This window comes from Syngnathus floridae, chromosome 7 (genome assembly GCF_059516105.1).
Source record: "Syngnathus floridae isolate MCC-2025c chromosome 7, RoL_Sflo_1.0, whole genome shotgun sequence".
Lineage (NCBI taxonomy): Eukaryota > Metazoa > Chordata > Actinopteri > Syngnathiformes > Syngnathidae > Syngnathus > Syngnathus floridae.
Genome location: NC_142419.1, coordinates 2,207,278 through 2,221,065, shown reverse-complemented (window position 1 = coordinate 2,221,065; position 13,788 = coordinate 2,207,278). Strand labels below are relative to the sequence as shown.

The window sequence follows — 13,788 nt, the reverse complement described above, 5'->3', positions numbered from 1 at the left end:
TAGTTGACCACTTCCCATGTTATTTTTAGTATAGTTGATCACTTAACATGCTTTTATATCTTTATCTTGAACATATTCAAAACATAAAAAATAGAGAAAACATCAAATAAAGAAATTAACACTTTAAAGCACCATATCCAAGTCCACTGTCTGTTTGCTCCTCTTATATTTATTATTATTATTTATTATTATGTGTTTATTTATCATTTATTCAACACTCTTATTTATTCATTGTTTATGCCTTCTTGGGTTTTTTTGTGTTGCTTGTATGGATATGTGTACTATCTCACCGAGGGATAGTGGGAACGTAATTTCAATCTCTTTGTGTGTCTTGGTATATGAAAAAAAAATCGACAATAAAGCAGACTTTGTCTTTGATAAAACAACCAAATAAACAAAACAAAAAACTACATTTAAAAAAATATAGATTTTCAGACGAAACTGGATGAGGGCGCTTTAAATTTCACCGTTGGCCGTGACTCATCAACTGGGTGGGCTTGAGAAAAATGGCACCAAAAAGAAAGTCATATTTTGCAAGTTACAAACTTCAAGTTGTAAAATATGCAGCTGAAAACAGTAATCGAGCAGCAGAAAGAAAGTTTGGAGAACCGTGATGTACCGATGGATTACTATTTCAAGTGACGTCAGTGGCACCGCGCGGCGCGACCCACGTAAGGACAACACCGGCATCATTAGCGGTGATCATTTCTAAGTGACACGGAGGACAAAGAGTTTAAAGGAATTAAGGATTTGGAGTGACATAGAAGGTTTGAAAAACTATTATGGCTTTTACGCACGTCCGGTCCTACTTTACTGAGTCGGGGGCCGGCGCTCGGTCGAGTGGCTGTCCGCGAACGGTGCATGGGGCTCGGACATGACCATTACGCACGCCCGGTCCTCTGCCATGAAGCTATCGTCTCTGGAAGTCCACGCCACCACACGCTTGGAAGTTTGTTTTGTGGAATAAAGAGCCGTTTACCAAACCTACGTCTATCCTTGTACTTTGTTAACGCTACAATATAGTTATATACTAGATCTGTGGAATAAAGACGAGGCTGACGTCAGGGCGCACGCGCGGCGATGTTGACAAAGGACGAGGAATTTGATCGATGGATTTAATGGATTTAAAGTGCACGAATGGTTTGATAATATTATTGCTTATATTATAGTTATTTAAAATATAGTTTATCTATCGTTATATGAGCCTGTGGAATATTGTGCAAGCGCCCTCAGCCACGCGCAGCCATTGTTGACAAAGAACGATCAATGGATTTAATGAATTGGGGTGACACCGATGGTTTTATAAACATGTTATTTATGTAATGGTTGTCCTAAATCACTCTATATGTTACGTCAGGCCCGTTCTCAGCTCCTCATTTGTGTTTGTCACGTTAGCATACCTATCGTTTAGCCTGTTGCTATCGTATCGAATGATCGATGGATTTAATGAATTGGAGTGACACCAATGGTTTTATAAACATGTTATTCATGTAATAGTTGTCCTTAATCACTCTATATGTTACATCAGGCCCGTTCTCAGCTCTTTGTTTGTGTTTGTCACGTTAGCATACCTATCGTTTAGCCTGTTGTTGCTATCGTTTAGCCTGTTGTTGCTCGTTCATGACTGTTTTTGGTGTGGGATTTTGTCGAATAAATTGCCCCCCAAAATGCGACTTATACTCCGGAGCGACTTATATATGTTTTTTTTCACTTTTGGGGCATTTTATGGGTGGTGCGACTTATACTCCAGAGCGACTTATAGTCCGGAAAATACGGTAATTAGCTATTTTGTCCCTCGGATAATCATGGCATCCAGAAAGAGTCATGTGTTAGCCTTGAATAAAGACTAAACAGTCACATGAATTAACAGAAAAAATGGACAGCCGGACTCGGACTCGGGGACAACCCAGGACGAGCTGGAAAGACTATGTCTCTCAGCTGGCCTGGGAATGCCTTGAGATCCCCGGGCTGAGCTGGATGAAGTGGCTGGTGGGGGGGGGGGGGGGGGTCTGGGAGTCCCTCCTAAAGCTGCTGTCCATGCGACCCAACCCCGGATAAGCGGAAGAAGATGGATGGATGGATGGATGGATGGATGGATGGATGGATGGATGGATGGATGGATGGATGGATGGATGGATGGATGAAACCGCCTGCGCCTGGAATTTGACAGTCAGCGATGGTTTGGGGAGTCATGTCAGCTGCTGGTGTTGGTCCACTGTGTTTCATCAAGTCAAGTAAATGCAAATGTGTACCAAGAGATTTTAGAGCACTACATGCTTCCGTCTGCTGAAAAGCTCTATGGAGATGATGATTACATTTTCCAGCATGATCTGGCACCTGCCCACAGTGCCAAAACCATCAGTAAATGGTGTACTGACCATGGCATTACTGTCCTCGATTGGCCTGCCAATTCCCCTGACCTGACCACCATAGAGTATTGAAGCATCCCGGGCATCCATAACACCTCAGCAATGCCACAGGCTGATTGCCTCCATGCCATGCCGCATTGATGCAGTAATCCGTGCAAAAGGATTCCCAACCAAGTACTGAGTGCATTTTGCTTTTGTTTTTGTTTTGCTGTTTTAAATCTTGTTTTTTTACTTGGTCTGAGGAAATATTCTAATTCTTTGAGATAGGATTTTTGAGTTTTCTGAAGCTGTAAGCCCTACTCAGCAATATTAAAATCCTGAATCCCATGGAGAATTTGTGGGGTATTGTGAAGAAGAAGCTGAAAGACACCAGACCCAACAAAGCAAATAAGCTAAAGGCCGCTATTGAAGCATCATAGGTATTCATAACACCTCAGCAATGCCACAGGCTGATTGCCTCCATACCACGCCGCATTGATGCAGTAATCCGTGCAAAAGGATTCCCAACCAAGTACTGAGTGCATTAATGGACATTTTCAATGTGCTGTCGCTCTGATGAACTCACACCACTCTTAGAGTCTCAGAGTCATTGCTGTCCAATAACATCCTCCTCTCCACACCTTTTTTTTTAATTGTCTAAACTATTGTACTATGTGTCCTCTCTGCAACCATTGCAGCCTGGCCATCCTGGAAGAGGGATCCTCCCATCTGTGGTCTCTTCTCAAGGTTTCTCATTTCCCCTAGTTGGAGTTTTGAGTTTTTCCTTGCCCTCCTGCGAGTTTAAGATCAGGGGATGTTTGAGAATATTTGTCATTTTTCACACGTCCTGAGTGTTGTTAGTCACCTAAATGTTGAACAGAGGCTGTGATGTACCGAAGTCAAATTCCTTGTTTGGCACGCTCAAACATGGCGAATAAAAATTCTTGTTTTGCTGTTATAAATGATTTTTTTACTTGGTCTGAGGAAATATTCTAATATTTTGAGATATAATATTTGAGTTTTCTTAAGCTGTATGCCATAATCAGCAATATTAAGATAATTAAAGGCGTGCAATATTTCATTTGATTTGTAATGAATCCAGAATGTATGACTTTTTTTAATTGCATTACAGAAAATAAAGAACTTTATCACAATATTCAAATTTTCTGAGACAGTCCTGTATGTTTTTATACCCTTTATTGTGCATTTTGTGGCTGGTGCGACTTATACTCCGGTGCGACTTATAGTCCAAAAAATACGGTAATCACAAAAAATGGAAAAAGATGGGTATGATGATACCAAAATTTGGATGTCATTTGCCCAAAGACGACATGTCGATAAAAAAAAAAAAAAAAAAGGAAGTGATGTAGGTGCTATTGAAATTAATAGAGAAGGCCCCTCGAAGGCCACGAGGGGAAGAGGAAAGCAGGGTTCGGAGTTTTCAAAAACCATGGGGAAAGTGTTTTCTCCTGTGACAGATCCAGCACAGGAGGAAGGGGAAGAGGAGTATAATGTATACCCCATGAGTGAAGTAGCTAATCCAAATATAAATGATGAGTCATCCACAATTTTGGTTCACAGAACATGGACTCAGGAAGATGTGAAAAAAAGACGTAGAAGGCGTCACATATCACAAGATAGATGTTGATGAATTTTTACAACAGATGGAGGATCTCAGATCTTACCATCTTAATGGGATAGAGGTCTAACAAGTAAGAATGGCCGCTATCAAAGGAGATTGGCATAGCGTAAGGGGAGATTGGAATCCAAAAGAACATAAACATCTTTTGGAACATGATAGTCGGAAATTACAACATCGTGTTCAGGGCCTGATGTAACGCACCAGAGACAAATTTAGGCGAAAAGCAAATTATACTGCCATTGGTCGAGAAAAACAGAGAGATAATAATATAATTTGAGGGGTCTCGAATCAGGATGACTGCCTGTTTCAGGGCAAATAGTGGCATTCCTGAGGATCACACTTCAGAAAGGTTTATAAGTCGCATCAGCCATAAAATGCACAACAAAGGGGAAAAAAACATATACAGAACTGTCTCAGAAAATTACAATGTTGGGATGAAGTTCTTTATTTTCTGTAATGCAATTAAAAAAACAAAAATGTCATACATTCTGGATTCATTACAAATCAACTGAAATATTGCAAGCCTTTTATTATTTTAATATTGCTGAGTAGGGCTTACAGCTTCAGAAAACTCAAAAATCCTATCTCAAAGAATTAGAATATTTCCTCAGACCAAGTAAAAAAACAAGATTTAAAACAGCAAAACAAAAACAAAAGCAAAATGCACTCAGTACTTGGTTGGGAATCCTTTTGCACGGATTACTGCATCAATGCGGCATGGCATGGAGGCAATCAGCCTGTGGCATTGCTGAGGTGTTATGGATGCCCGGGATGCTTCAATACTCTATGGTGGTCAGGTCAGGGGAATTGGCAGGCCAATTGAGGACAGTAATGCCATGGTCAGTACACCATTTACTAGTGGTTTTGGCACTGTGGGCAGGTGCCAGATCATGCTGGAAAATGAAACCATCATCTCCATAGAGCTTTTCAGCAGACGGAAGCATGTAGTGCTCTAAAATCTGCTTTTACTCTGGACTTGATGAAACACAGTGGACCAACACTAAGAGCTGACATGGCTCCCCAAACCATCGCTGACTGTGGGAACTTCACACTGGATTTCAAGCAACTTGGATTTTGCTTCTCTCCAGCCTTTCTCCAGACTCTGGCACCTTGACTTCTAAAGGAAATACAAAACTTGCTTTCACCTGAAAAGAGGACTTTGGACCACTCTGGAACTGTCCAGTGCTGTCCAGTAGCCCAAGTCAGAAGTTTCTTCCGTTGTCTTGAGTTCAGAAGTGGCCTGACCATGGGAATAAGGCTATTGTAGCCCATTTCCCGGACACGTCCGTGAACAGTGGCTTTTGATACCTAGACTCCAGCTTCGGTCCATTGTCTTTGAAGCTCCCCCAAATTCTGGAAGCAACTCTTCTTCACAATGTTGTTAAGGCTGCGGTCATCTCTCTTGGTTGTGCAGCGTTTCCTGCCACATTTTCCCCTTCCAAAAGACTTTTTGTGGATGTGCTTTGAAACCGCACTCTGTGAACAGCTTGCTCTTTGAGAAATTTCTTTTTGTGTCTTACCCTCCTAATGGAGAGTGTCAATGATGGTCCTCTGGACAGCAGTCAGATCAGCAGTCTTCCCCATACTTGTGATTTAGTTTACTGAACCAAGCTGAGTGTTTTTCAAGGCTCAGGAAACTATTGCAGGTGTTTCGAGTTAATTAGACCATTCAAGTGATTAGTTGAATACCCTACTAGTATACTTTTTCATGATATTCTAATATTTTGAGATAGGATATTTGAGTTTTCTTAAGCTGTATGCCATAATCAGTTATATTAAAATAATAAAAGGCTTGCAATATTTCAGTTGGGTTGTAATGAATCCAGAATGTATGACATTTTTGTTTTTTTAATTGCATTACAGAAAATAAAGACCTTTATCACAATATTCAAATTTTCTGAGACAGTCCTGTATAAGTCGCATTTTGGGGGAAATTTATTTGACAAAATCCAACACCAAGTACAGACGTGAACCAGCAAAAACACGCTAAAGGATACGGTATACTAATGTGACATAAACAGAAACGAGGAGCTGAGAACGGGCCTGACGTAACATTTACAGTTATTCAAATAACTATGACATACTACATAATACGTTTATCAAACCATTTGTGTCACTCCAAATCATTGAATCCATCTATTAAATTCCTTCTCCTTTCTGTAAACAACGCTGCGTGTGTGCGGCCCGCCGCTGAAGTCGGACTCGTCGTCAGTTGCAGTTCAAATTACTCCACAGGCCCATATAAGGATATATAAACTATATATCAAATAACTATAATATAAACAACAAATTTATCAAACCATCTGTCAGTTGCAGTTCAAATTATTCCACAGGCCCATATAAGGATATATAAACTATATATCAAATAACTATAATATAAACCACAATTTTATCAAACCATCTGTCTCACTCCAAATCAATGAATCTATCGATCGAATTCTTCATCCTTTATGTAAACAACGCCGCGTGTGCAGCACGCCGCTGAAGTCGGACTCGTTCTCAGTTGCAGTTCAAATTAATCCACAATACAAACAACAATTTTATCAAACCATCTGTGTCACTCCAAATCATTAAATCCATCGATCAGATTCTTCGTCCTTTATGTAAACGTGTGCGACGCGCCGCTGACGTTGAACTCGTCGTCAGGTACCGTCCAAATTATTCCACAGGCCTATATAACGAAATATAAACTATATATCAAATAACTATAATATAAACAACAATTTTATCAAACATCTGTATCACTCCAAATCATTAAATCCATCGATCGAATTCTTTGTCCTTTATGTAAACGGCGCGTGTGCGGCGCGCCGCTGACGTCGGACTCGTCGTCAATTGCAGTTCAAATTATTCCACTGGCCCATATAACAATATATAAACTATATATCAAATAACAATAATATAAACAACAATTTTATCGAACCATCCGTGTCACTCCAAATCATTCAATCCATCAGAATCTTCGTCTTGTGTCACAAAACACACAAAAAACACAGCTGTTTACTCCGGAACTACGTGCGCCGCTGAAGTCAGACAAGATATATTCGACACCACTGACTGGGACTTGTTTAAGCAGGCAGCCACCTACGACGATCGGACGGACATAGAGGAGTATACTGACTCTGTTACCTCTTACATCACGAAGTGCATCGATGATGTGACTTGCTCGAAATCCGTCGTCACTCGCGCGAACTGGAAGCCGTGGCTGACAGGGGCTGTCCTCAGACTGCTGAGGGCCAGGGACAAGGCTTTCAGAACGGGGGATGAGGCTGGCTTGAGGACGGCGAGGGCCGACCTGTCCCGAGGCATCAAAGAAGCGAAGAAGGCGTTCTTGTGCAAGGTCTCCACCCACTTCTAGGACAGCAAGGACGCACGTAGCCTTTGGCGGGGCATTCAGACCATCACGGACTACAAGCCCGCGCCGAGGAGCTGTGAGGGCGACGTCCGTCTGCTGAACGATCTGAACCGCTTCTTTGCTCGCTTCGACGCCCAGAACAGCACTTGCCCGCTGAAGACCACTACCCCCCCACATGAGCAGCCCCTGCGCCTCTCTGCCGACGGTGTGAGGAGGGCACTTGCCGCTATTGACACCCGTGAGGCAGCGGGCCCTGACAACATCCCGGGTCGAGCGCTGAAGGACTGCGCTGGGGAGCTGTCGGGTGTCTTCACGGACATCTTTAACGTTTCCCTGCAGCAGGGCATCGTCCCCTCGTGTTTCAAGGCTGCCACCATCGTTCCTGTGCCGAAGAAACCTGCACCGTCCTGCTTCAATGACTACCGCCCCGTGGCACTGACGCCCATCATCATGAAGTGCTTTGAGCGGCTTGTCATGGAGCACATCAAATCCGTTCTCCCCCCCCCACCATTGACCCTTTCCAGTTCGCGTACCGTGCCAAGCGGTCCTCTGAGGATCCCATCTGCTCTGCCCTCACTCGGCCCTCACCCACCTGGAGAGAAAAGACTCATATGTGAGGTTGCTGTTTGTGGACTTCAGCTCTGCCTTCAACACCATTGTGCCGCAGCGACTCATCTGCAACCTCAACGAGCTGGGCCTCAGTACCTCCCTCTGCAACTGGCTACTGGACTTCCTCTGTCAGAGGCCTCAGGTGGTGCGTGTTGGCGACAAAATCTCTGCCAGCATCACGCTGAGCACGGGGGCCCCCCAGGGCTGCGTGCTCAGTCCATTGCTCTTCACCCTGCTGACGCATGACTGCACTGCGACCTACAGCGACAACCGCATAGTGAAGTTTGCTGACGACATGACTCTGGTGGGTATCATCACGAAGGGCGACGAGACTCGGTACAGGTCGGAAGTTGACCTTCTGACCACGTGGTGCAGGGACAACAACCTCCTGCTGAACGTCAACAAGACCAAGGAAATCGTTGTTGACTTCCGGAAGGGTCACACAAAACACCTGCCGCTGATCATCGACGGTGCTGTGGTGGAGAGGGTGAGCTGCACCAAGTTCCTGGGGGTGCACATCAGTGAGGACCTCTCCTGGTCCGCAAACACCTCGTCACTGGCAAAGAAAGCTCAGCGCCGCCTGTACTTCCTGCGGAAGCTCAGGCGTGCATGTGCTCCTCAGGCAGTCCTGTCTCCATTCTACCGTGGCACCATTGAGAGCGTCCTCACCAGTTGCATCGCTGTCTGGGGTGGTAACTGCACTGAACAGAACTTGAAGGCCCTGCAGCGCATAGTGAATACGGCTGGTAAGATTATTGGTGCTTCGCTCCCCTCCCTGAAGGACATTTACACCTCCCATCTCGCCCGCAAGGCAACCTCGATTGCGAGAGATGTGAGTCACCCAGCTCACTCTTTGTTTGACCTTCTGCCCTCTGGGAAGAGGTACAGGAGCCTGCGCTCCCGCACCACCAGACTCGCCAACAGCTTCTTTCTCCAGGCTGTTAGGACCCTGAACTCGCTACCCCCTTCTGCGTAGCGTGCGGCACTGTTGCGCTATTTTCTGGAATGTCTGCTGTACGCGCACTTGCTCCTTTTTTTTTGCTCCTCTTATTTATTTATTTGTTGTGTTATTTATTCATTATTTATTCAGCACGCTGTTGTTATACGTGTTTACTTGTTTGTCTGTTGTGGGCCATGTCTTGTCACCGTGGGATAGGGGGGAACGAAATTTCGGTTTCTTTGTGTGTCTTTGGCATGTGGAGAAATTGACAATAAAGCTGACTTTGACTTTGACGTTGAAATAAATGTAGTATAAATTTTAACAAACCATCCGTGTCACTCCAAATCATTAAATCCATTGAAATCTTCATACGCTGTGTCACTTAAAAAACAAACAAAAACAAAAAAACAGCTGTTGGCTCCGGAACTCCTTGCGCCACTGACGTCAGCCTCGTCGTCAGTTGCAGCTCCAATTATTCCACAGATCTACATATATAACGACTATATTGTAGCGTTACCAAAGTACCAGGCAAGACGTGGGTTTGGTAACCGGCTCTTTATTTCACAAAACAAGAGCTCAACATATGAGCCAAGCACCCTGGATCACATGTGAAGTGATCAACTATACTAGTAAGTCAGTAATGTGTTAATGATCAAGTAAAAATTTGTGAATAATTACACATATAAGTCGCTCCTGAGTATATGTCGCCCCCCCCACCCAAACTATGAAAAAAACATGACTTATAGTCCGAAAAATACTATATATATATATATATATATATATATATACCGTATTTATATATATATATATATATATATATATATATATATATATATATATATATATATATATATATATATATATATACACACCGTATATACCGTATATATATAACAGATGAAGAAGATAGTCAGGTGTGTAGAATAGCATGTGTGAAGGCCTTAGCTTTTATACATTAATAAAGAAGAGGAACGCAATTCATTTAATGAAGAACACTGTATTCATACCTCGCTTGACTGTGTTTGGGTCCTCAACCATGCAACATGACTGAACATTTGTTTTCTACATACAAACTCAGAGTTGAGATTAGTGTTAACTTGGCTCTCAGCAAGTACTTCAGTTTTTTAATTTTGAGCATATTATGGCGGAACTGTCATGACAGATCATTTCAGATTTTAAAAATGCAATTTCAAAGTAGGGCATTTCACTATTATTTAGTAATTTAGTGGAACTTACCTTAATATAAGTCAAATTGTGTCTCTGTGGAAAGAAAATCGTTGGAGAGATCTTATTAGAAAGAAGATCAGATTTCCAATGGGCTGCAGCTTTGTTGAGGAACAGACTGAAGCTTGTTGTTCACGGTCCGTCCCACGGCTTAAAGTGACAGGACCTCTATTTAGGGGACAACCCAATCTTTATGTATAACTGTAGGTGTATAGTCATAATGTTGAAAAAAAAAGTCAAATGTCCAAACCCAGTAAATATATCAGCTATTATGCATGTCCCATAGTCTGTATTTATGTTCAATGACAATACTTTAAAGACCAAATGTGAAGTAATTTCAGAAATGCCAAATATAATCTAGTTTTGTCACGAGTACAGTAATTTATCATTATACAATAAATGAGTTTCTATCTTTGCAAGCCACAAATATCACCAGTCAATGTGGCAATTTCTTGCTAACTTTACCAGTGTCCTGGACCTCTGAAGAGGGCATTCACATGAACGCATTCGTGCTGTTGTTTGTCTTCATTATTTGTTCAATATCATACAGGTAAATAAGTATACAACAGCCTGGATTGCTCCCTGCGCATTGTTTGAAAGTTAATAATTTACCGTACCATTGGTGCTAATTTTAATTAGCTTGCCTGCCTTTAACTGTATGATATCATTGAGCTAACGGACAATTTTTGTTTAATGTATTGTTCTACTTGCCAGTTTTGCATGGAACTACAGTTTGGATGGACAACTGAACAACTTTTAGTAAGAACGTTTTGCGTCTTTATTTGCCACCAACGTAGTCTTGACATCGTTATACGTATATCAAGTGATGACAATCACACCTACCCTTTTGCAAATCCTTTATCATCAGCATAACAGTTGAAAAAAACAGATCTTTGAAGAGCTTCTGGAAAAAAAAAAACGTATCAAAACAGGTCTGAAATCAGTTTGCTCTGAGGACAAAAATGGTCCATTTATGTGCCCTATTCTTGTCTTTTGGCCACGCAAACAACTGTTGGCTTAAATGTGAGCAATGCATTGCCACACAACGCCGAGGCATTTCGCCAAATAACGAGATAACAATGGAAAAGAGCAGTGAATGAGACACACAGTACAGTACAATGGTTGAATGGAGACTCTGCGTACTTGAAATGACATCATCTCAGAAGATTACCGCGCGTGGCTAAGTGTCGAATTAAGAACATGGATGTGTTCGAAAAGTATGCCTAAAAATAGTTGTTGCTGTTGATCCAGTTTACTTCAAATCTGATGTTTAAAAGTCAAAGTCAAAGTCAGCTTTATTGTCAATTTCTCCACATGCCAAAGACACACAAAGAAACCGAAATTTCGTTCCCCCTATCCCACGGTGACAAGACATGGCCCACAATAGACAATCAAGTAAACAAGTAAACAACAGCGTGCTGAATAAATAATGAATAAATAACACAACAAATAAATAAATAAGAGGAGCAAAAAGGAGCAAGTGAGCGTACAGCAGACATTCCAGAAAATAGCGCAACAGTGCCGCACGCTACGCAGAAGGGGGTAGCGAGTTCAGGGTCCTAACAGCCTGGAGAAAGAAGCTGTTGGCGAGTCTGGTGGTGCGGGAGCGCAGGCTCCTGTACCTCTTCCCAGAGGGCAGAAGGTCAAACAAAGAGTGAGCTTTTTTTCATAGTTTGGGTGGGGGGGGCGACATATACTCAGGAGCGACTTATATGTGTAATTATTCACAAATTTTTACTTGATCATTAACACATTACTGACTTACTAGTATAGTTGATCACTTCACATGTGATCCAGGGTGCATGGCTCATATGTTGAGCTCTTGTTTTGTGAAATAAAGAGCCGGCTACCAAACCCACGTCTTGCCTGGTACTTTGGTAACGCTACAATATAGTCGTTATATATGTAGATCTGTGGAATAATTGGAGCTGCAACAGACGACGAGGCTGACGTCAGTGGCGCAAGGAGTTTTTTTGTTTTTGTTTGTTTTTTAAGTGACACAGCGTATGAAGATTTCAATGGATTTAATGATTTGGAGTGACACGGATGGTTTGTTAAAATTTATACTACATTTATTTCAACGTCAAAGTCAAAGTCAGCTTTATTGTCAATTTCTCCACATGCCAAAGACACACAAAGAAACCGAAATTTCGTTCCCCCCTATCCCACGGTGACAAGACATGGCCCACAACAGACAAACAAGTAAACAAGTATAACAACAGCGTGCTGAATAAATAATGAATAAATAACACAACAAATAAATAAATAAGAGGAGCAAAAAAAAAGCAGCAAGTGCGCGTACAGCAGACATTCCAGAAAATAGCGCAACAGTGCCGCACGCTACGCAGAAGGGGGTAGCGGGTTCAGGGTCCTAACAGCCTGGAGAAAGAAGCTGTTGGCGAGTCTGGTGGTGCGGGAGCGCAGGCTCCTGTACCTCTTCCCAGAGGGCAGAAGGTCAAACAAAGAGTGAGCTGGGTGACTCACATCTCTCGTAATCGAGGTTGCCTTGCGGGCGAGATGGGAGGTGTAAATGTCCTTCAGGGAGGGGAGCGAAGCACCAATAATCTTACCAGCCGTATTCACTATGCGCTGCAGGGCCTTCAAGTTCTGTTCAGTGCAGTTACCACCCCAGACAGCGATGCAACTGGTGAGGACGCTCTCAATGGTGCCACGGTAGAATGGAGACAGGACTGCCTGAGGAGCACATGCACGCCTGAGCTTCCGCAGGAAGTACAGGCAGCGCTGAGCTTTCTTTGCCAGTGACGAGGTGTTTGCGGACCAGGAGAGGTCCTCACTGATGTGCACCCCCAGGAACTTGGTGCAGCTCACCCTCTCCACCACAGCACCGTCGATGATCAGCGGCAGGTGTTTTGTGTGACCCTTCCGGAAGTCAACAATGATTTCCTTGGTCTTGTTGACGTTCAGCAGGAGGTTGTTGTCCCTGCACCACGTGGTCAGAAGGTCAACTTCCGACCTGTACCGAGTCTCGTCGCCCTTCGTGATGAGACCCACCAGAGTCATGTCGTCAGCAAACTTCACTATGCGGTTGTCGCTGTAGGTCGCAGTGCAGTCATGCGTCAGCAGGGTGAAGAGCAATGGACTGAGCACGCAGCCCTGGGGGGCCCCCGTGCTCAGCGTGATGCTGGCGGAGATTTTGTCGCCAACACGCAGCACCTGACTAGACTGAATGAGTTAAAAATGTCATTTTTCTTGGTATGCTTCATTATAATTATCTTTAAATATATAAACATAGAACATAAACTCACTGGTGTTTGCAACACGACATGCATAATTCTAGGTTAAACTCTGGCTATTCTGTTTTAGCCATGCTTACACAAAGATATCACTGCCCATGATTTTCAGTCTAGTCAAATGTGTCCACTATATAAGTCTCACAATGAATCATACAGGTATTACTCATTTATCAACACTTATCAAGAGTAGGTCAATATACTTTAATCATTAATCAGCAGTCATTGCGTTGCAGAGTTACACAGACTTGTGCAAATGTCTTCAGAATGTAACAGAATTACTATAATACATTGTATGAACACTGATGATTCGAGGCAGTTTTAACTGGAGTTGTAAGGGTGTGGTAAGAGGTTCAGTTAGGAGTTTATAACCTCACCACACAACACGCATGCACAAACACACACACACATACACACGC

General features: G+C 42.9%; 1 protein-coding gene across 8 annotated transcripts in view; it reads right to left on the bottom strand.

Moving 5' to 3' along the window:
* LOC148394796 (aldehyde dehydrogenase family 3 member A2-like) overlaps positions 1–10,267 on the bottom strand; it is a 108,641-nt gene extending 98,374 nt beyond the window's left edge. For 7 of the 8 annotated variants that reach the window (XR_015859560.1, XM_088381597.1, XM_088381600.1 and 4 more), the window contains exon 1: positions 10,131–10,267. The gene's annotated coding sequence lies outside the window, so the exon portion shown is untranslated. The remainder of the gene's footprint in view (positions 1–10,130) is intronic. The other variant, XM_088381598.1, reaches the window with a different exon arrangement.
* Between the last annotated feature and the right edge of the window lie 3,521 nt (positions 10,268–13,788).